Genomic DNA, 20,599 nt, shown 5'->3' on the forward strand with positions numbered 1-20,599 from the left:
CCTCTTCTTTTTTTTTTTTTTTGAAGGAAGCCTACAACACCAGCACCAGCGGTCAAAGTTATAGACGACTGAATCAGAATAAAAAAAGAAGCAAGGCTATCCTTCCTTGGCACTAGCAATCACATTTTCATAGATTTATTTCAGTCTTTTCTATTGAATTCGCTCAATAGAAGAAGATGTTCGGTTGGCTAGGAGGTGTATGTGTGGTGTCATTAATCTTAAGATGCGATGCCGACTCAAATTGCCTTTGTTGGGCTACAGGTAATCGTGCTGAGTCTCTAGCCGTTCAAAATCAAGTTTTCGACAAACACTGAGATTGTTGTCTTGGCTTTGTAGAACCGATTCTGGATAGACGCATCCGGAAGAAGGAATCAGCGACCCGAGCTGCCACTACCTCTTTTAAGTATAGGCCTGCCTCTTTCCTTTATTATGATATAGAACCGTCACTAGTGCAGAACCGGACAATAGCACCGGTTTGTAAGGCTCTTTAGTGCCGGTTGCATAAATATATATACAATTTCTAGTCCCTAGTGCAGATGGCCTTTAGTGCCGGTTATGATATAGAATTTCTAGTAGAACCAATCATATATATATATCATCAATGTCTCACAAACCACCATATTAATTCACACATACACACATGTATAGCTATATACAATTTCTCCTACATATGCATGTTGCCTTCGGAGCCAGTGGCATTAGCCTAATTGGTGCCTTCGGATCACACGATGACAATTGGAAGTGGTTCATGACCTGGTCGATGGGGGCGGTAGCGGGTAATAGTATTCTCCCTTCGGATTTATGACCTGGTCGAGCAAAAATCCCGCTATTTCCTCTTGAAGTGCTTCTACGCGCTCCGTTTTTAGGAGCTTGTCCCGCACCTCTGTGAACTGTTAAGAAGGAGATCAATATGCATGTGTATTAGTTGTGTGACTAGATATCGATAATGGTGTAAAAATTGTGAATAGTGTTTTGACAAGCGTACCCATTCCTGTCTTTGAGATCTGCTCCTTTCGGACGCCATCATGCGAATGTTCTTGCAAACGCAGAATGCACACAGATCAGTCCCCTGCGCCTGCTTCAGGGCCTTTACAAGAATGGAATTTAATTTGATCAGATAATAATTAATCAAGTATGATAATTAAAGAGATGGCAGCTAGCTAGCTAGCTAGTACTACTTAATTACTTACCTTGGGTCGAAAACATTTCAGCTGTCGTTTCCATTCGCCTTCCGTGACGCTGATGAACCTTGGCCAAGCCCTGCCCGCCGACAAAGAAAATGAATAAAGTGGTTATTAAATAGTTCATATCATGAAATGACGAACTAAATAGGCCGAGATATATAGTTAATAATAATTGAAATTACATGTTGATTATCCCAAGCAAGATGTTATAGTCACTATTTGCTTTGAGTAGTGAGTCCAGTATTTCAACTGTTCCGGCGTCAACTTTAATGATACACAAAATCCAGTAAAATCTGCATGCACACATGTTTGCATGTCTTAATTAAGCGTGCATATGTAAGCAAAAACATGTAGCTAGCTAGTAGGCAAAAACAGAGAATTTGTAGTATAAGAAAGTGTGACTCACTGGAAGTTGTAAGGAAGTAGTATATCTTCATTGTATTTGAGGCGCTTCAAGAACCCTAGCATGCTGTCCTCTACCTGCTTTTCATGATGCTTGTTTATTTTCCATGTGTATTCATTAACGGTGTTTGGGTCAATGAACCCAATGCCATAGCGTCCACCTTTTCTCATTTCATACATCTTCATCTTGCATAATACCACAGAAAAGAATATAGTGAGGAAAGTTACAGGTAATGATTGATCAAAAGGATCACTACAGCTAGCTTGAGACTTAAATTACAGAAAGAAATCACTTACAGACAATAGCAACTGACGACAGATTTGTCGAGTGCGTCTTGATTGTATAACTGAAACAGTTCAGAATACTCAACGGTCACAGGTTTCTGATGGTAGTAATGATTCTTCTTGACTTGCACCATGAGGGACTCTCGATCGGATCTCTTGGTAATGTCCATGTACCATTGATGCAATTCATACATTCTCGTTGGGAGCTTCTCGACCTCTTCTGGCTTGACCAAAGGTTGGCCCCAGGCATATTTCCATTTTATTTCCTCCTCTGTAAGCACAGGCATGTCCTCGATCTTGAGGAGTTGTCCAACAGTGATGTTGAGAGTTTCAGCCTGCATTATATGCTCCTGGGTTATTACCACATCGCCCACCTCGGGAACGTAAACTGTTTGCCCACAATAATATTGGGCGCGCGTACTGTCACGGGTTGTTGGCGGCACACCAAGCGGGGGGATCGATTGCGCGCCTGTTCTCCCAGCTGGGCAACGGTTTTCCCGCATTTTTTGACAGCTGCTTGTTGTTTGCTCGAGCTCGAGCTCGCCTCCTTCTGTAGACGTTGTCGATGTAACTTCCTGATGTGGCGCTCATAGTCTGTGTCAACAGGCTTAGGAGATGGTGGTTGAGCCATACGAATGAAGTGGTCAACTACTTCCACAGGCACTTTCTCCCTTGGCGGCGGTGGCGGTTTCGGTCCAAAATGGGCGTCGACTTCTGCCCGCACTATGGCATTGGTTTGCTCCTCGGTCCTGTCGTAAGCCCTCACAGGAAGAGGAGTAGTGAGGTTTGGACCATATTTATATCGCTTGCCTCCGCCTGTACTTCCTGTACTATGACCTCGACTCGTACCGCTACGCACCATAGCTGCGGGGTGTCTCGATCTTCTGCGATTGCTGAGGCGGCGGAGACGGCTGACGGGGCTGAGTTGGACGAGGAGTGGCCTGAAGCTGTGCCGGACTTGGAGGATGATGTGACACGGACTAGCGAGATGCTAATTCGCGTGCGTAGATGGCCCGATCTTTCACGACGATGCTTGATCAACAGTTCGTCCCCTTGTTCCTCCTCGCAACCTTCAAGATAATTTTCACCTGTGTACGAAAATACACAAACGAAAATAGCGACCCCCTCGGATCAGCACGTAGGCGTCGATGTGATGATCGACCCTCCGTCGCTAATAAATTTTCACGATGGGAAAATCACAGATAATACACAAGATATGGTCGCCCGTAACTCGGACGTTTTTTTGTATATCTCATACTCAAAAATAAAACTCAAAACTAATCCCCCGTACATGGCCGGAGCTAGCCTATTATATAGGCGACACACAACCCTACGTAACGAACTAAAACTTAAACAGACTCTCCTGCCTTATCTCAACTAATTGAGGATTCTTCTAGTTAATGATCTGGCAAGATCTTCTTACCAACTAAACTAAACGCACATGTTTGGACTCCATAAAATATTAGACTCAGTTTACCTACCTAAATCTATCCATATTGGCAAGGACCCAACAAATAATCTACATGGAGGTGTACGAAACGTGGGCGTTATTTCTTCTGGCTTTGGTTCTTCTATGCTTGTACGTGTTAGCTTCTTGCTCCACATTGGTGGCATCTTCATAGACGGTTGTGTAGGTTGGTTTACTTGACAGTAGTTTTGCTTCGGTTCTGGTTGCGGACCACAAAGCAAACGTAGCTTGCCATCCTTTCCACAACTAATAAGTTGTCCTTTGGCTATGTCTGTCATCTTGTCCTTCATCACGGCCACATAGTCATTTCTTAATGCACTTGATATTTGTAGGTTCGTATCATCCTCCCTTCCTTTAAACAAAACCGTCCTCGATTTTGAGCCAACCTTCAAAACCTTCTTTTTTGAAACTTCCATGTTTCTAGTGATCACACTGTCCAGCATTGGTTTTAGAACGTGTCGTCTACCATCATGCTTGAATGTATATGTATTTGATTTACCTGCATGCACTGCATCACGATCAAACTGCCACGGTCTTCCCAATAATAACTGACACGTGTCCATCGACATGACGTCACAATCCACCTTGTCAACATAATCCCCAACAGCAAATGTCACACGTACCTTATGTGTAATTTTTAATTTCCCAGAGTTATATAACCACTCCACGTGGTGTGGTTGAGGGTGTCGCCACATAGACAAACCCAATTCTTGTACAAGGTCTTTGCTAATGGCATTGGTAAAACTGCCACCATCGATTATCATCTTACATGCACGGTCCTTGATCTTGCATTGTGTCTTGAAAACACTCCATCGTTGGCCTTTTGCATCACCGTCTTGTACCTTCTGTACCAAAAGATTCACACCCTTCATCGGTGCATCAACTTCTTCCTCTATTTCTTTTTGCTCTTCTCTCCTTTCTGCAAACGGCCTATCCAATCTGCCATGAACACATCCACTGGCATAGGAATAAAACAGATTTGTTGGCCCTTCCATGATACAAAGTAAGTATTTTTCTTGGAATTCCGAACAGCCCCAACACGTTTGCACCATGGGTTCCCAAGCAGCAGATGGCACGACACCATGGGCACAGGACAAACATGAAAAAATTCCGCACAACAATATTTTCCTAAAGTAAAAATTAGCAAAATCTGATGTGTAATGTGGATTTCACCTTTGAACCACTTCAATGTGTATGGTCTTTCAAGAGGTGTCATCTTCAGCCCCAATTTTTCCACCACCTCAATGCTAACCATGTTGACTGCAGTAGTCTCATCGATCGTCAGATTGACACGTCGTTCGCTCACAACGCAACGACTGTGAAAAAGAATGACCTCGCCAATGCCTTCCTCCTCCATCAATATGTTCTTGCTCAACATGTTGATGCTCGTCTCCGCGGATGATATTGCAAATTAAATCGCCGTGACTAACCTTAGCTCTGAATACCACTTGATGTGACACGGACTAGCGAGATGCTAATTCGCGCGCGTAGATGGCCCGATCTTTCACGACGATGCTTGATCAACAGTTCGTCCCCTTGTTCCTCCTCGCAACCTTCAAGATAATTTTCACCTGTGTACGAAAATACACAAACGAAAATAGCGACCCCCTCGGATCAGCACGTAGGCGTCGATGTGATGATCGACCCTCCGTCGCTAATAAATTTTCACGATGGGAAAATCACAGATAATACACAAGATATGGTCGCCCGTAACTCGGACGTTTTTTTGTATATCTCATACTCAAAAATAAAACTCAAAACTAATCCCCCGTACATGGCCGGAGCTAGCCTATTATATAGGCGACACACAACCCTACGTAACGAACTAAAACTTAAACAGACTCTCCTGCCTTATCTCAACTAATTGAGGATTCTTCTAATTAATGATCTGGCAAGATCTTCTTACCAACTAAACTAAACACACATGTTTGGACTCCATAAAATATTAGACTCAGTTTACCTACCTAAATCTATCCATATTGGCAAGGACCCAACAAATAATCTACATGGAGGTGTACGAAACGTGGGCGTTATTTCTTCTGGCTTTGGTTCCTCTATGCTTGTACGTGTTAGCTTCTTGCTCCACATTGGTGGCATCTTCATAGACGGTTGTGTAGGTTGGTTTACTTGACAGTAGTTTTGCTTCGGTTCTGGTTGCGGACCACAAAGCAAACGTAGCTTGCCATCCTTTCCACAAATAAGAAGTTGTCCTTTGGCTATGTCTGTCATCTTGTCCTTCATCACGGCCACATAGTCATTTCTTAATGCACTTGATATTTGTAGGTTCGTATCAGAGGAGGAGTGGCCTGAGGTTGTGCCGGACTTGGAGGAGGAGTGGACGTCTGACGCTGTGTCGGACTTGGAGGAGGAGTGGCCTGACACTTTGCCGGACTTGGAGGAGGAGGAGTGGCCTCACGCGTTGGTGGACTTGGAGGAGCGGGAGTCTGCTGAATCGGTGGCGGACTTCGACGAGGAGTCGGGTGACGCGGTGTCGGTGGCCTTCGAAAGATGATGCAATCCTTTCTCCATAGGATGATACGATGTTTGGCCTCTCCGAGTGTGTGCTCCCCGTCACCTCCAGGAATGTCAAGCTCTAGCCCCGAATATTGGTCCACCACCTCATCAACCACGACACGAGCATAGCCTGCTGAAATCGGGTTGCAATGGAAGGTTGCATCGGGGGAATTTGTATAAGCAACGCCGTCCGCCACCTTCAAGGATATGTTCTTAATTTTGAAGTGTAGCTCGCAGTTAGTGTTCTCCGTGATGTCATCCACGGGGTATCTATCCAGCATTGCGTCAAACGGGGTAGAACCCACGCTGCTTCTCGGCATGGATGGGGCGGTGGTATCCAATGTTGGATCATCCGCTAGCTGCTGCAGCTGCTGAGGACCCCTTTGCTGGCTAAGTGAGTCGATCTGCTCCTGCTGCCGCTGGAATTTGACTGCCAAGTCCGCGTGTGCTGATTCTAGGCCTTGAAGGCGTTCATAGTCCAGCTTCCTCTTCTCCTCCTTCATCTTCCTCTGCTTCTCCTCCGCAATCTTCCTTCTCGCACGGGTTCTGTAGTCGGCGTTCCAGTCCGAAAACCCCTCATACCACGGAATAGCGCCCTTGCCTTGTGTTCTTCCCAGGTGTTCAGGATTTCCCAGGGCACGCGTAAGCTCGTCGTTCTCTCTGTTGGGCTGGAACGCCCTCGTTCGAGCCTCTTCTATTGCAGCAAGTATATTATCGTCGGCTCCGTTCAGACATGCCTTCGTCGAAACTTTGCCTGTCTTCGGGTCCAACTCCCCCCATGCGCATAGAACCAAGTCCTGCACCTGGGGGGGGGGGGCAGCTCTTAGTAACCGGAGTGAGACCTGCATCCTCCATCTCTTTCTCAGACTTATCCCACTTAGGCATTGCCACCGCGTAGCCACTTGGCCCCAGCTTATGGAACTTATCTTTTTTTTCAGCATTCTTCTTGTTTATTCTCGACCGTTCCTTAGCTAATTCTGAATCCTTGAATTTCACGAAATCGTCCCAATGAGCACTTTGATTCTCTAGTGTTCCCTCGAATACTGGAGTCTTCCTTCCATCCTTGATGTACTTGTCCCATACACGATTCTTGTGGTTATTGAATGCAACCGCCATCTTCCTAAGAGCGGCGTCCTTGACTTTCTCCACATCTGCATCTGTGAAATGATCTGGTAGGGCGAAATGTTCCATGAGAGTATCCCAAAGCAGTTTTTTTGTCTGTCATCGACAAAAGTAACATTTGGACGTGGCTTTGCTGGCTCTCTCCATTCTTGAAGGGAGATCGGGAGTTGGTCCTTCACAAGAATTCCGCACTGACGAACGAACTTGTCCGCAATCTTCTTAGGCGCTAATGGTTCGCCATTAGGTCTGATTGCCTCGATATTGTACTTTACGCCCTCCTTCAACTTTTTGTTCGGGCCTCGTTTCGTCCTATTGCCTGAAGATTTGCTCGATCCGGATGGCTGAAAGAAGAAAGATCGATTCGTTAATATATCTTCAACTCATTTAAAACATGTGATGATCACCAGATGCCTGCTTATATAAATATATATACCTCGTCGGTCTTTGTTGTTTCAGGATCAACATGTTCCTCGTCATCGTCATAATCGTAGTTCATGACTTCGTCAATTCGGTCGTCGCGATCGAATATCATATCACCCTCTCCGGTGTTGTTTAGAAATTCGGAGCCGTCATAATCTTCTTCATTCTGATCATCATCTGACCCGCATATCATATCGAACATGGTCTGTTCTCCCTCTCTGTCGGTATTGTCCGCCATAGCTTTTATTTAACTATGCCAACAGAAATATAAAACAATTTAGTATTCAAATTACATCGTCTCGAATAATAGATATAATCTCGAATAATAGATATAATCTCGAATACATCGTCTCGAATAATATATAATATTGAATAGTACATCACTGACTAGGTAGCTAATTAAAGATCGAATACTACAGAAGAATCTAGGAACACCCAAAGAGAAGGAACCCTCACAGATCCCTGAAGAAACTGCCAGGTATTGGAGAACCTGCCGCCCTCTAACGCAACCATGTAGCGATGGACGTGCTCGTCCTCCTCCCTGACACGGCCACGTACCACCTCTGGCGGGGCCGGCTCCCTCCACACCGAAACTGGCCCACGCGAACGCCACCAAACGAGATCAGGGTCGACGACGGGACCTGGGGCTGGGTTCCTCATCAAGCGGCGCGCCCCTCCAGGCAGCACCTCCCAGTGCCAGCCCGGCAGAGCCCAGTCCCAGACATGGGTCAGTCGGACGTCGTCGCGGACGGGTCGACGGCGAGGATGCGGGCCGGGCATCGTCGAGAACAAATACTAGCTATATGCCCGCAAAAAGTAACATTTTTTTAATGATTGGATTTTGATAACTAAAATTTCTAACATTTCTATATAACACTAATTATGCTATCATTGCATATGTCAAAATTCTATATCCATCTAACATGCATATATTAAATTTCCATACTAATTAAACACTAATTATGCCAAAAACAGAAAACACAACTTCTATACATCCATTAAAAAACTGAAAAACAACATTATATAAAAAATTTCCATACTAATTAACACTAATTATATCCATCTAACATGCATTCATACATATATACTAGTGAAAAAATAATAATCTAAAAAATCTAAACTAATTAAACATACAAAATACGTATATACTAATATATACATGCATTAATTCATACATATGTACGTGTGTGTGTGTGTGTATGGGCTCGGGGAGGGGCGGCACCCATGGTGGCCGCCGGGGGCGAGGGAGAGGGGTTAGAGGGGGAGAGCTCACAGCGGGGCGACGTCGTCGGCGAGGCGACGGCCGGGGGCGACGACGGGCCGGGGCATGACGCGGGGGCGGCGACATGGGGACGGCGCAACGGGGACGGGCCCGGGGCGACGACGGAGAAGAGGACGGCGACAGGAACGGGGGCGGCGACGGCGACGGCGTCGATCGATCGGGACGCGCGGGCGGTGCTTTAATGGGGAAACAGAGGAAGAAACAGAGGGAGAATGAAAATTTTCGTAAGTGTTGTATATATAGAAGACACCTTTAGTAGCGGTTGGAGCCACCAACCGGTACTAAAGGCCTGTTTTGGCCAGGCCAAGCGGCGGGAACCGCACCCCCTTTAGTACCGGTTGGTGGCTCCAACCGGTACTAAAGGCCCCCCTTTAGTACCGGTTGGTGCCACGAACCGGTACTAAAGGGGGTGCGCTGGCGCAGGTGCGGTGCGCAAGTTTAGTCCAACCTTGCTAGCCGAGGGGTGATCGCACTGGTTTATAAACCCCCGTGCGGTAGCTCTCTCGAGCTCCTCTCCAAAGCAGGCCTACTGGGCCTACATGTTCTGTGCTATCCTGTTGGCCTACTGGGCCTTTGCGGGCCTGCATCCTGGCCCAACAACAGGTTGGGTTTCTAGTCATATGCAGGCCGCTCTGGCCTAGTAGGCGGGTTTTATTTTTATTTTTTTTGCTTTATTTATTTTTGAGTTGTTTTTTTGTGTATTTAGAGTTTCTTTGTGAATATTTTTGCTTTAGGTACAAAAAATTACAAACTTTCTGTTAGTGCCCGTAGTTTTCAAATTTGAATAGTTTAAATTTTGAATTATTTGAAATTAGTGTGAATCACTAGTTTGTGAATAACTTAACTTTAAAAATCAGTAAAGGCATGAAAGAATTTGTTTGCACATAAATTTTCTTCGCGTTTCAAATGCCAAAACACATAATTAACTACCCTAACTATTACAGAGATTCCCTTCTGGGTGTGAACACAGAAGAAAATGATGATAGTGAAGCCGATCACATCCCAGATCTTTGGGTGTGAAACTTTTTCTTCGTGTGTGTCCCTTTGCGCCGTAACCATGGAAAATCTTCATCATTTAATGGGATGCTCGGGTCAATATTCACTGTGAATGGAGCAATTTCATCAAACTTTTCATAATCTTCTGACTTGTCTGTCTTGTCATCCACTCCCACGATGTTTCTCTTCCCAGAAAGAACTATGTGCCGCTTTGGCTCATCATACGATGCATTCGCTTCCTTATCTTTTCTTTTTCTTGGCTTGGTAGACATGTCCTTCACATAGAAAACCTGTGCCACATCATTGGCTAGGACGAATGGTTCGTCTGCATACGCAAGATTGTTGATATCCACTGTTGTCATTCCGTACTGCGGGTCTTCCGTTACCCCGCCTCGTGTCATATTGACCCATTTGCACCGAAACAAAGGGACCTTCAAACCACGTCGATAGTCAAGTTCCCATATGTCCTGTATATAACCATAATATGTTTCCTTTCCCGTCTTGGTTTCTGCATCAAAGCGGACACCACTGTTTTGGTTGGTGCTCTTCTTATCTTGGGCGATCGTGTAAAATGTATTACCATTTATCTCGTACCCTTTGAAAGTCATTATATTCGAAGATGGTAACTGGGACAGCAAGTACATGTCATCTTCAATAGAGGTGTCATGCATGGTACGTGTCTGCAACCAGCTGGCGAAACTCCTAGTTTGTTCACATGTAATCCAGTCATCAGACCGCTCCGGGTGTTTGGAGCGTAGCAAATTCTTGTGTTCATCCATATACGGAGCCACCATGGCGGAATTCTATAGAACTGTGTAGTGTGCTTCAGTGAGAGAATGTCCGTCCATACATATTATTTGTTCCCCTCCTAGCGTGCCTTTTCCATCCAGTCTGCCCTTATGCCGCGATTCAGGAACACCAATCGGCTTAAGGTCGGGAATAAAGTCAATACAAAACTCAATGACCTCCTCATTTTGACGGCCCTTGGAGATGCTTCCTTCTGGCCTAGCACGGTTATGAATATATTTCTTTAAGACTCCCATGAACCTCTCAAAGGGGAACATATTGTGTAGAAATACAGGACCCAAAACGTTAATCTCTTCGCATAGGTGAACTAGGACGTGCGTCATGATGTTGAAGAAGGATGGTGGGAACACCAACTCGAAACTGACAAGACATTGCACCAAATCATTCTCTAACCTTGGTATGATTTCTGGATCGATTACCTTCTGAGAGATTGCATTGAGAAATGCACATAGCTTCACAATGGCTAATCGAACGTTTTCCGGTAGAAGCCCCCTCAATGCAACCGGAAGCAGTTGCGTCATAATCACGTGGCAGTCATGAGACTTTAGGTTCTGGAACTTTTTCTCTGCCATGTTTATTATTCCCTTTATATTCGACGAGAAGCCAGACGGTACCTTAATACTGAGCAGGCATTCAAAGAAGATTTCCTTCTCTTCTTTGGTAAGAGCGTAGCTTGCATGACCTTGATGTATGCCGTCTTTTCCGTGCATACGTTGCTGGTCCTCCCGTGCCTCAGGTGTATCTTTTGTCTTCCCATACACGCCCAAGAAGCCAAGCAGGGTCACACAAAGATTCTTCGTCACGTGCATCACGTCGATTGCGGAGCGGACCTCTAGGTCTTTCCAATAGGGAAGGTCCCAAAATATAGATTTCTTCTTCCACATGGGTGCGCATCCGTCAGTGTCATTCGGAACAGGTTGTCCACCAGGACCCTTTCCAAAGACCATCTTCAAATCCTTGACCATATCATGTACATCAGCACCAGTACGGTGGCGAGGCTTCATCCGGTGATCCACCTCACCTTTGAAATGCTTGCCTTTCTTTCTTACGGGATGCCTGCTCGGAAGAAATCGACGATGTCCCAGGTACACATTCTTCTTACAATTAGCCAAATATATACTGTCGGTATCATCCAAACAGTGCGTGCATGCGCGGTATCCCTTGTTTGTCTGTCCTGAAAGGTTACTGAGAGTAGGCCAATCATTGATGGTCACGAACATCAACGCCTTTAGGTCAAATTCTTCCCCCATGTGCTCATCCCACGCACGTACACCTGTTCCATTCCACAGTTGTAAGAGTTCTTCAACTAATGGCCTTAGGTACACATCAATGTCATTGCCGGGTTGCTTAGGGCCTTGGATGAGCACTGGCATCATAATGAACTTCCGCTTCATGCACAACCAAGGAGGAAGGTTATACAAACATAGAGTCACGGGCCAGGTGCTATGGTTGCTGCTTTGCTCCCCAAAAGGATCAATGCCATCTGCGCTTAGACCAAACCATACGCTCCTTGCGTCATCTGCAAACTCCTTCCCGTACTTTCTTTCGATTTTTCTCCACCGCGACCCGTCAGCGGGTACTCTCAACTTTCCGTCTTTCTTACGGTCTTCTCTCTGCCATCGCATCGCCTTGGCATGCTCTTTGTTTTGGAACAAACGTTTAAACCGTGGTATTATAGGAGCATACCACATCACCTTGGCAGGAATCTTCTTCCTGGGGCGCTCGCCCTCGACATCACCAGGGTCATCGCGGCTGATCTTATAGCGCAATGCACCACATACCGGGCAAGCATTCAAATCCTCGTACTCACCGCGATAGAGGATGCAATCATTAGGGCATGCATGTATCTTCTGCACCTCTAACCCTAGAGGGCAGACAACCTTCTTTGCTTCGTACGTACTCTCGGGCAATTCATTGTCCTTTGGAAGCATATCCTTTATCATTACCAGCAACTTTCCAAATCCCTTGTCAGATACACCATTCTCTGCCTTCCATTGCAACAATTCCAGTGTGGTGCCCAGCTTTTTCTTGTCACCTACGCAATTCGGGTACAACAATTTTTTGTGATCCTCTAACATGCGCTGCAACTTCTTCTTCTCCAAATCACTTGCACAATTTCTCTTTGCATCGGCAATGGCCCGACCTAGACCATCAACGGGCTCATCTGATGCCTCTTCTTCAGCTTCTTCCTGCATTGCCGGCTCAGCTTCTTCCCGCATTACCGGCTCAGCTTCTTCCCCCATTGTTGTATCATCGTATTCAGGGGACCCATGGCCAGGATAACTGTCGGCGTCCTCTTCTTCTTCACTGTCTTCCATCATAACCCCTCTTTCTCCATGCTTGGTCCAAACATTATAGTGGGGCATGAAACCGGACTCAAACAGGTGGACGTGGATGGTTCTTGACGTAGAGTAATTGTGACCATTCTTACAGCCAGCACATGGACAAGGCATAAAACCATCCGCCCGCTTGTTTGCCTCAGCCGCAAGCAGAAAAGTATGCACGCCCTCAACGAACTGGGGAGAGCATCGGTCATCGTACATCCATTGCCGACTCATCTTCATTACACAACACCGAATAGACCAAATTAATACAAGTTCATACATAAAGTTCATACATAAAGTTCATACATCACTTAAATGCAACAAACAAATAACTCTCTAGCTAAAGCATTTAAATGCAACAACAAATGCGATCAAGATCGCAACTAAGGTAACAATTGATCCAACAGCATAATGATACCAAGCCTCACTATCGATGGCATATTTTCTAATCTTTCTAATCTTCAAGCGCATTTTCTCCATCTTGATCTTGTGATCATCGACGACATCGGCAACATGCAACTCCAATTCCATCTTCTCCCCCTCAATTCTTTTCAATTTTTCTTTCAAGTACTCGTTTTCTCTTTCAACTAAATTTAATCTCTCGACAATAGGGTCGGTTGGAATTTCCGGTTCACATACCTCCTAGAAAAAATTTCTATGTCAACTTGATGGGCATAATTTGTCATAAACACGAAATGCAACTAGTTTTAAAAGAGAATATATATACCACATCCGAATCATAACAAGGAAGAGGGCCGACGGGGACGGATATCAAAACCATGGCACTTTATGTATAACAAATAACGCACGGGTAAGATAATTATACGAGTAACTATATATCCAAATCACACAAACATCAATTTTTATATAAAATTTCATGAACAAGAGGCTCACCACAAGGTGGTGCCGGCGACGGTATGGTGCGGGCGATCGACAGTGGTTACGACGGAGATTTAGAAGGCACTAAGTAAACCACACCTACATATGCAAACTAAGTGTTATTTTTGACCTCAAATTGCATATAAATCAAATACTAGCACATATATATATTTCCTCCCAAATTACTAAACTCACAAATTAATCACTATATAAAGCATTGCAAGAGCTAATCTAGCAATGAGAGATGAAAGGACAAAGTTGCTAACCTTTGTGATCATTTCAATGGATGGGGGCCTTCAAATCTTGACAAATTTTGGGCAAAATGTGTGATGAGCTCGAGAGGAAGAGGGGAAGAACAGAGAGGAGAGGGGAAAGGGGAAGAACAGAGCGAGCTCAGGTGGACGAAGGGTTTATGTAGGACGACCTTTAGTACCGGTTCGTGCCAAGAACCGGTACTAAAGGGGCTGGAGGGGCCCCAGTCTGACAACATCCTGCCACCACTCCCATTAGTACCGGTTCGTGGCACGAACCGGTGCTAAAGGTTCGCCACGAACCGGTACTAATGAAAGCGGCCTGGCTAGCCGTTGGAACCGGCACTAATGTATACATTAGTGCCGGCTCAAATACAAACCGGCACTAATGTGCTTCACGTTTGACCCTTTTTCTACTAGTGCGTCACCATGTTCTCAACCCAACATCATTGCGGCCATGTGAAGAACTATTAGTGGAAGGAATTAAGTGATTGTTCACCTCATTTGCAGCAAGCCAATAGGCACTTTTTACTGGAAAGAAACCATTCCGTTCTGGTGCCCAGGCCAAGAAGTCCTCCCCAAACGTGGAGAAGGCCTAAGCTTGCAAATTTCAAGGATGTCTACAGGCAAAAAGGATTGTTGTAGCCTCTGCATGTCCCAATCATTGTAATCCAACAAATCCGACACCCATTTGAAACGACATCTTCCCCTGCTCGAGAGAAGTGAACTGGTATTGCCTCGAACAAGCCAATGATCACGCCAAATTCTAACTTTCTGCCCATTAGCTATACGCCAAACAAGTCCTTTTTTCAGGAGCTCAAGCCCATGACAAACGCCTTGCCAAGATTGAGAGGGATTACCCGAGAACACCGTGTCTTCCAGCCGTCCATTAGGGTAATATTTGGCTTTGAGCAGCCTTGCACAAAGATTGTCCAGATGAGCTAAAAGACACCAGGCCTGCCTCGCCAGCAAAGCTTGATTAAAGATCCAAAAATCCATAAAACCAAGACCTCCTTGTGACTTAGGTCGTGTCATCTTATGCCAAGCATATTAGTGAGTTTTCCTTTTGCCTTTTTCTAAACCCTAATAATAATTCTAAACTATACAATTCAGGTCATCACAAACGCCCAGAGGGATCTTGAACACACTCATAATAAAAGTAGGGATTGATTGAGCAATCGATTTAATTAGCACTTCTTTTCCAGCTTGTGTAGGATGACCGTCAAACGCAAACAAGCATTTACTCACCTAAACTTGCAGATTTTGGAGCTTCCCTTTTGTGATCCGACCATCGGGCGTGGGTAAACCCAAGTACTTCTCCTCAAAGCCAGAACTGGTGACACCCAATACACCCCTATAATAATTCTCGATGCATCATCCACGTTGGCAGTCTCCATAACACATATAAAAAGCGCTTCATAATGTTTTATAGGCTGTGAAGGTTGTGTGGGAAAACAGAGTTGCCATAATGTAACCTTCATATTTTTTTCTTTCTGAGTACCATATTTACAACAATTTAAACCAAACAATTCAATAGTTAAACAATTGTTATACAAACCATTAATCACGATACAACAAATAATCCAAATAGTCTGGTCAAATAAACTATTTAAGTAAAAAATAAATGATTTCTACAGAAATTAAACACACTATCTTCCAGCTAGCTGGCAACAAGCCTCAATGGGACACTCCTTCAGCCGATGATGGGAGGTCCGGTCTTCAATCTTCTGACGCCTCAAAAAGGACTTGAATGCGGGCTTTGTGCCTGCAATGCCTAACAATTGTGCTAGTATCTTCATAGTTCAATGGGGTTTGGCATATACCTATCATCTACTATGATCATCTTATGTAGGATCACACAAGCCATGATATTTGCCTAAACATCCTTGTTCTAGAAACAAGAAGGCCTCGGGACATTGGAAAACCTTGCTTGCAACATTGCAAATACCCTCTCAATGTTTTTCCTCCAAGCTTTTTGCGCCTTGGTGAAATGCATATGTTTACTGCTCTTGCGATTAACCGGCTATTGGTAAGTTGACTGAAAATAAAACTTGGGCCAGTCGACTGACCAGAGGTTTGTGTAAGTCGATTTGGTTTTTTTACCCTTAGCTTGTTTAAGTTTATTTGCTCTCAGCTGACACTATGCGCGTGCGTACAAATTTGGGCCAAATGTTTGACGCACGGCCTTGATCCACACGCATTGGGTTTATCTGCTTGCATGCACGTACGTGTCATCCCGCTTCATATGGTTCAGCACATGTTTTGTTTGTAATCACAGTCACCGTTGTTTAGTTATTTTATTACTTTATTTATTGTCATTGCCCAGCCTCTATCGATGCATACCTGCGGATGCCGGAAGGGTTAAAGATATTGTTTTGAAATGTGGATTGGTATTAGCCTTCTAATACTTGTGAGTTCTTGTCTACACTATGTACCTATTACTCCCTCCGCCTGAGTCTCAACATTAGTACAATTTTGTACTAAAGTTAAAGTTAATACAAAGTTGAGATACTTATTTTGAGACAGAGGAGTATTACCTAATAATGCACGCGCAAAAATTCCAAATCATATATAACTAAGGCTCTGTTTGATAGCAAAATATTTCCTAATTATTCTTATAATATTTTATGTAGGCATATAAATAATGGAATTTAGTGGCATTGGTATTACCCTTAAAACAAAGAAGATGAAGCAAAAACATAAAAACCAAATAAGAAAGCTTTTTATGGAAGAATTGCGGCATCAGTATTTCCCTTCCAGAAGAAAGAAAAAAGAAAGATAAAATTTGCACACAGCTTACATAGAAATTGCACTTTTTTATAATATGCAAGAATAAGCATAACACTGTGAAATTTTGAAATAATGAAGTTCCCTAAGAAGAAAATAATTTAGTGGTATTGGTATTACCATTAAATAAAAAAGAAAAAGAAAATAATGAAGTTTTTCTAAGGAAGAATGAATTTGTAGCATTGGTATTACCATTTCAGAAGAAAAAACAACAAAATGTTAAAATTTACACACGACTTCCAGAGAAATTGCACTTTTTTATAATATGAAAGAATAAGTATATAATAGTGGAACTTCAAAAAATCAATTTTCCTAAGATGAAATGAACTTAATAGCATTAGTATTATCTATAAAGAAGGAAGAAAATGAAACAAAAAAACAAGAAATGAAGTTTTCTATGGAAGAATGAATTTGTGGCATTAGTATTTCCCATCCAGAAGAAAGAAAAAAAAGACAAAATTTGCACACAACTTACATAGAAATTGTGCTTTTTTATAATATGGAAGAATAAACATAACATAGTGAATTTCCAAATGAATGAAGTTCCTTAAGAAGGAAAGAATTTAGTGGCATTGGTATTACCCTTAAAGAACAAAGAAAATGAAACAAAAACAAAATAATGAAGTTATCTAAGGAACACTAGTGCAGAACCGGGCAATAGCACTGGTTCGTAAGGCCCTTTAGTGCCGGTTTAGGAACCGGCACTATTATTTCGGCACTAAAGGCCCCCCCCCCTTTAGTACCGGTTCAGCATGAACCGGTGCTAAAGGGGTACCACGTGGCACGAGCCAGCTCCGGGGGCCGGGAGCCCTTTAGTACCGGTTGGTAAAACCAATCGATACTAAATGGTTGTGGGTTTTTGTTTTATTTTGTATTTTTAAATTAAATTTGTGTTATCAATTTAATTTAGGATTGTTTTACATTATAATGAGTTGTAGTCGTCATCATCATCATCATCATCGCATATTAATAAATAAATAAACTCTAGCTAGCTAAAAATCATCGTAGTCGTCTAATTACCACTATTTAATCATCATAGTCACTACCGCTAGCTATGTAATCATCATCAATGTTGGCTAGCTTAAAGAGGAAACATTCACTTTGTAACAGAAGCAAAGAGATATCATCAAGTTCAACATAATCATCACCAACATCAAAGTTCAGGACACGGATCCATGAGACAAGTACTAATTAAGAGCATGAATTCGAAGTAGTAGCTACTGATCCTGCTGCTCCCTCTCAGGTAGAATAGCATAGAACATGTATAGCTCTCCTGATTCATCATACTGGAGCATGCAGATGAATCTGTCTCCTAATCTTGGGTTGCGCTTCTCCTTACTGCCCGCTAGTACTTCTCTGTGATCGTTAACAATTTTGCTCCAATCTTTCACTATTAAGCATTCTTCGCTTTTAGAAATCCTGAATGCACTCATGTGCAATGTAGGAAATCTTGGTCGTAAGCTAACCATTGACATGCGACCTTTTGTCTCGATCCACTGAGGCACAACTGTCATCGAAGTCCCTGTTGAACAACATCGTATAGTAATTAATATACTAAGCAATGAAAGTTTAGCTTCAAAAATAATGTATGCAAAAGATGCACTAATTAAGGACAAATATTTAAAATCTTACCATCTCTTGATTATAGATGTGACCGTAGTTCAATACGATCACCATTGGTCGCACGTTTTGAGTACTAACATTTCTAAGTTTAGGAAAAAAATTGTCTTGACAGTATTAAGATCCTCAAGCCATGAAACATAATGACTTATCTCCTCGCATTTAGTTGAGCCCCGGGGCAGTAGTAGGTCCTGTCTACCAAACGCCGGACATGTTTGCTTGAACCAAAATAAGCTGACAATACAAATTAGTTGTCAACTATTTTTGAATAAACTGTATGAAAGACATAAACATATGCATGCATGGTTGAAAAAAACTCACCAAATGGTAGGACTGGAGGCGTTTGCACATCGACCCAGATGTCTATATTACCTTCAATATCATCTTCCGGACGAATATCAAAGGTGATAACCATATCAGGCTCAAATGCATAAGCCTTGCATAGTGCTTGCCAAGTTTTGCATTCAAAATGGGTGTATGTGTCTCCATTATATAATTTGACGTTGAAAGTATACCCATGCTCCGTCTTCAAGTAAACTCTCTTTACCTCCATATCATCTATAGCACTAAAACCTATCTTATCCAAGACAAAAATTCTTGCATGGCAGGGGATGCGCTAGTAGAATAGTGAAAATTTAAAATTATAAGTTGAAGCAAATGAAGCATAAGTTTTACATTCAAATAATAATTAACAAAGTGACTTACTGTATCAACTTCGAATGTCTCATCCAGCTTGATGCTGAAGCGCCTACCATCAACAAGGAAATTTTGGTCGCACAGGCCGCGCTGGTCTTCACAGTGTTCGCACATAATAAAATCTTTTTCGTCGTCAGATGACATTTCCTATGTTCATATAGGTGAAACATTAAACACCTATATCTAGCCAAATATATATTCATCTAACATTTGACATTAATATATCTAACTATATATTCAATTGACATTACTATATATTTAACTTTTCTATCTAATTCATCTAACATTCGACATGAATCCAACATTTATATAAACTCAAAATATATAAAAAATTAAATAAACAGAAAAACTCATTAACAAATAATATTTTAATTAGATCATCAAATCTCATATACCTAAATTTTCTTACTAAATATAAACTAGTTATATTAATTATTCAACTAGTTCTAATCTCATATACCTAAATTTTCTTACTAAAAATAAACTAGTTATATTAATTATTCCACTAGTTCTAATCTCATATACCTAAATTTTCTTACTAAAAATAAACTAGTTATATTAATTATTCAACTAGTTCTAATCTCTAGTTCGACACTTTTTCTATCTAGCTAGCTAATTCATCTAACATTCGACATTAATCTAACATTCGATCATCTAATTAACTTTTCTAAAAAACAGAAAATAAGTAAAAAAATGTGTGTGTGTGTATGTGTGTGTGTATATATACGTATATGTGTGTACGTATGTGTGTATGTGTGTGTGTATGCGTGTGTGTGTGGTATATGTGTGTGTGTGCGGCCCCGTACGCCGCCGCCCCGTACGTACGAGCGGGGGCGCCGGCGTACGGGGCGGGGGCGCCGGTGTGTGTGTGTGTGTATGTGTGTGTATGTATGTGTGTGTATGTGTGTGCGGGAGCGAGAGAGAGACGTACGGCCGCGGCGATGGCGAGGGACGGCGGCGGCGTTCGGGGCGGCAGTGCGAGACGACGACGATGACGGGCGGCGGCGGGGACAGCGACGATGACGACGGACGACGGTACGGGCGACGGGTGGCGATGATGGGATCGAGCGGCGCGCGCGGCAGAGGTTGGAGACGAGTGGGGATGAAACTGAAATTTTAGTAAGTGCTATATATATAGGATGGGCCTTTAGTACCGGTTCGTGGCTCCAACCGGTACTAAAGGCCTATTTTCGCCAGGCCAAGCGGCGGGAAACGAAGGCTTTTAGTACCGGTTGAAGCCACCAACCGGTACTAAAGGGGGGGGGGCTTTAGTACCGGTTGGAGCCACCAACCGGTACTAAAGGCCTTGCGCTGCCACCCCAAAGTTTAGTCCCACCTTGCCCGGCGAAGGGCAGCCGCACTGGTTTATAAACCCAGCCGCGGCTACCTCTTCGAAATCCTCTATATAGCATGCTTCTGGGCCTAATTAATTAGGGCGCACTGCCCTGTGAGTCTGCTGGCCCTTCTGGGCCTGCATTTGCACACCCTAGGTCTGGTAGACCCACAGGGCAGTGCGCCAACAAATTTTTTATATAGTTATTTCTTTTCTGCATTACTTATTT

The 20,599-nt window shown here is 43.3% G+C and overlaps 1 pseudogene; it reads right to left on the reverse strand.

Annotated features, from left to right (window-relative positions):
* Nucleotides 1-20,599, reverse strand: part of LOC119357434 — a 39,714-nt pseudogene that overhangs the window by 8,566 nt on the left and 10,549 nt on the right.

This window comes from Triticum dicoccoides, chromosome 2A (assembly GCF_002162155.2).
Source record: "Triticum dicoccoides isolate Atlit2015 ecotype Zavitan chromosome 2A, WEW_v2.0, whole genome shotgun sequence".
NCBI lineage: Eukaryota > Viridiplantae > Streptophyta > Magnoliopsida > Poales > Poaceae > Triticum > Triticum dicoccoides.